This window comes from Oryzias latipes, chromosome 13 (genome assembly GCF_053564925.1).
Source record: "Oryzias latipes strain Hd-rR chromosome 13, Olatipes_Hd-rR_3.1".
Classification (NCBI taxonomy): Eukaryota; Metazoa; Chordata; class Actinopteri; order Beloniformes; family Adrianichthyidae; genus Oryzias; species Oryzias latipes.
Window position 1 is genome coordinate 21912499 of NC_136249.1, and position 4510 is coordinate 21917008.

Genomic DNA, 4510 nt, shown 5'->3' on the forward strand with positions numbered 1-4510 from the left:
CAATTTTCCTTCATCTATACTTAGAGTGTATTGAGACTGGACAGATTTAGTTAACTTAAAATGAACCAGAGTTTGTTACCCACGATAATCCGGAACAAATTTTCCATCTGAATACACCCAAGCGGACCCTGGTCCGGGACCAGAAAGCGCTCTCTGACACATCTTTGGAGGTGGTCTGGTTCGTTTCCAGTCGAACTGAGCTTCGGTTCGCTCTGAGATTCCTCGGTCTGATTAGGGTCTGTGCTTGGAGCGGATCAACTGAACCCATGGTCACGTGATCTAAACACAATCACAATGTAGCAACAGATGAGCCGCGGACAACTGTAAAGCAAAGATTGTTGTGTCATCAAAGAGGAAAAAGGGTTGTTACGTTTATTTTAACACAGCTGAAAACGTGTTTTACATGCTTTTCTTTGTCTCGTTAGGCAGAATGCACTTACTTAACCTTTACTTGACCAGGTAGGCTATTAAGAACAGGTTCTTATTCACAATAACGACCTGGGAAGTGGGCAAGCCCGACAGGCGCTGCAGTTACGTCATCCAAAAGCTACCTTTTAGCTTTAAATGTGATACACATTGCTTCTCTCTGTTTTCCCCACAATCTATAGACACTGATCAGTGTACCTTCTTAGCTGTCTACTTGCCAGTCCACCGTACCAAAGCCGCAGTAAAAAGTGTTGAGCCTGATGTTGATACAGATGTTTAAAATAGGTCAGCAAAATGTAAAATTAGAATAAATTACTGCTTTGATCTGCCCTCATAATTCCTGACCAATGAGTGAAGGTTTTTTTTTTTAGTGTGTTTTTTTTTTACTTGTCCTGTCCAACAACTGAGCACACAGATAGGAGCTAAAAGCCTCTTGTTTTGGACATATTTTACTTTTACAACAGGATTTTCTAAAACACTAGGTGTGTATTTGTATAAACCCCTTTTTGTAATTTAGGCAAACTTTTTTTTATTTTTATATTGATTGCATTTGTATCCTTTTTTTCATTGGACCTGACGGAAAAAAAGAAGAGGAAAGACGTGGTTTTATTTACAAGTTTTGGTTTGAATCAGGAAAGCCAGCTTGACAGCAGTCTGAATACAGACCAAACGCAAGGTTCAGGACTCGATCTGGAACAAATTAACCCATGTGCTATCCTATGACCCCACACTTACATTGACATGTTCTCCCTGCCATGACAAATGTGGATAAATGTGAAGAGGATTTCATGTAATCCATGGACACCAGTGAAGATCACAAATCATTGAAGAAAAAAGGTTCAGTGCACTGTCTAGTGGGTCTAGATGACCCAACTCCCAATGTTAAAATGCCTAGGATAGCACAAAGGTTAAGGGGACTGGGTCAGCAACAAACGGTGTTCCCAGTCTGAACACACACTTAGAGGTAGACTTCTACTGTATTTTATTATTTTTCCAATTTTGTTTCTCTCCTCCTCACTGACTTTTTTTTTGTCTAAGGATCAGGCTATGTTGGTGCCATTTGAAGCAAATTTTTGTTTCTCATTAGGAGTGTGAGGATTGTGAGCGTTGGTTTGGTTTTTGTGAGTTTTGTTTTGAATTGTCCCTTTTTGTCAGTCACACCAGTTTCAGATTAATCATGATCCACAGCTGTCTTTTTGTCTGGTCATCTGCTCTGCTTTGTCACCTTTTTAGTGCTCCATGGGTTTGTCTTTTTCAAGTTTATTAAATGTCAAAGTTTCCGGCACCAAGCCTGGTCTCCTGCTTTTTTGGGTCTTACATCACCAACTCCCGACACGGAGGCCTCACTTTTTCTTTGTCTCTGTTTACTTAATGGCTAGCATGAAACCCAATTTGGTAAAATTACAATATCCACACAAGCTTCAACATCTGGATCGTATGACATGATGTAACATGTCAGTTCTGTGAAGCTTGCACTTCATGGTTGGTTCTTTATCATGTTTCTTTAATCTTCCACACATTTCAGAGGCCTGCGGGGTTTTAAGCGTGTTTGTGAGCTAACATTGAAAAATGTTGTTCATGTGACAGACTCTTTGCTAATCATAACCAGCTTCTATTTTTTTTGATGGTATGGTATGAATTAACATCATGCACATATTGCCAGTCACTGTTCACCTGACATTTGAGAAACAATCACTGCACAATTAGTCATTTTAATGAATCACTGTACAGCTGTCCTGCAGCTGGTTCATCTAGTGTTTGGAGAGCTTCAACTTTCAAGTGAAAGGAGACACATAATACAGCATAAAAGCCCTTCTATGGCTTATAATAGACCAAAAAACCTTTGGTGTGGACATTTTGAAAGGAAGACAGGTCTTCCTGTTTGAAAACAACTAAATTATTACCTGCGATTGCACATAATGACAGTTTAGTGTGTTCTTATTGCAGCAGTGCTGGTTGAAATAGCTTTTCACAAAGTCATTTCTGCACACATGGAAGTGTCTGGTTTTCATGTGCTTGTGTGGCTGATTCAACTCCAGAAGAAAAAAACATCACAAAAAAAGTGTGCTGCAATGCTCTATGCATCTGTGCTGCCCTGCTATGATTTGAGCTTTCCAGCTGATTACTAAAAAACTACAATGACTGCAGATAATATAGATAAAACTGTTTAGAAAAACAATGGTATGAAATTATTTATTCTTCGTATGGACCAGCAAGCACCCAAAAAAGCCATTATTTTGTGCAAACCTTCCCAAAGTTGTCTGTGTTTTCGTGGCCTTTGTAAAAATAATTGTTTTCTAATACTGAAACTACTGTTTAAAAATGAGCAAAGGTAGAGTAAAAGAAAACAACTATGACTACCTAAAATTTAACAAAAAGCTGATTTTTAATGAAAAATGCCCCAAAACAATGATTGAAAAGAAAACGGATTCATAGCTTTGTTGAATTAATCTGAGTGAAAATACGTCTGAGCAGATCAAGTGATTTTTTTTAAAACCCAGCCCTATCTCAACTTGAGCTGGTTTGTCACTGTGATAGCCTAATGTGATGCAAAAACTGCTTTTTTGAGAGATCTCTTAACACTTAACCTTAATCTCCGGTAAACTAAAAGCAGTTTCCTCCAAGTGTGTTTGCAGCTGTGAAATATCCTTTAAAAGCCTTTTGTCATGATCTTGCAGCTTCATCAGGTGATCAATTGTGTTGGTGTTTCATTATATAGGCTTCGCATTGCAGATCTCAGCCAGAGAATCTTGACCTCAGCCAAGGCTTTGTTTGCTCCCCATGTTCTTTGGTTTCTGACCGTGCTGCCTTCATGGCCATGAAGTTATGCCTGCTCTTTGACTGTCCTGTTTTTGGATCCCTTGGTGCGCTGATTTTTCTTTTTGTGTGTGTGTGAAATGTCTTAGAGTGCAGGTTCACTTGTTTGTGAATGCTGATTTTTTTTCCCTATCAAAAACATCAAATGGTTTTCTGACCTGCTTCCTGTCAGGGTATGCCTGGAAAAGGTTCTTGTGCAGGACGCTTAGAAACATTGGACACCTCCTGTGAAAAGTTACTGGACACAGAGAGTAAGTTGATGTCACATTTTTTTTATGTGTGCTTCCACAAAAAATAATTGTCATAGACAACTGGGGTGAAAAAAGTCATTTGAATCATTCTGTCAGGGTGACCATCAACAACTCTACATCAGTGGTGAAAGAGTGGAGAGAAAAAAATAATAATAAAAAAAAGAAAAAGTGGAGAAAATCTACTTTTTTTTGTTACTGTGCATGCCATCACACTGGTTTATACAGATTTATATTACTATTTAAGACAAACTATTTGGTTAAAAAACAGAAACAATGCCATACCTAAGCAAAAATATAACCAAGAAAGGAAAGTTTGCCATACTACATACAGTAAAGACCAAAGGTTTGGACACACCTTCCCATTCATTTGAATGAGAAGGTGTGTCCAAACTTTTGGTCTGTACTGTACTAGTGTCTCAGTCTTGACAAGAATGGCAAATGTGACATTGACAAGAACACGATCAGTGTAAAATAAATATATTTGATTTTCAAAATAAAACAAATTAATATTACTATTTAGCCTTCACATTAATTCAAATAACAACAGTCACACACACACGCATATATAAATATATTGCCTTTATAGCTTCATGAATAAAACTTGAGCACCAATCAAAAGATCACCATATCCGCAAAGGCTGACATCCACATCTGTGACCTGCAGTACAGACCAAAGGTTGGACACACCTTCTCATTCAAATGAATGGGAAGGTGTGTCCAAACTTTTGGTCTTTACTGTACAAGGTCATTGCCACGGCTGATCAAACTGTAGGAAGAAGTTTAGGGATCACCTCTGAAGACTGCTCTCACAATCTGAATATTCTATTTCATATTGTAACAACAGATGGTTTTTCTTTATAAAAAGGTTAAAATTTTATAAACACATTTTTACTTTTGAGTTTAATAAAGTTTTATTTTTTTTATTTAATTTTTTTAAGCTGCTTTCTAATTTGAACCTTCTCTCAATACTTTCCCATGTAAAAAATAAATAAGTGAATGCAGGTTTGGTATGGCAG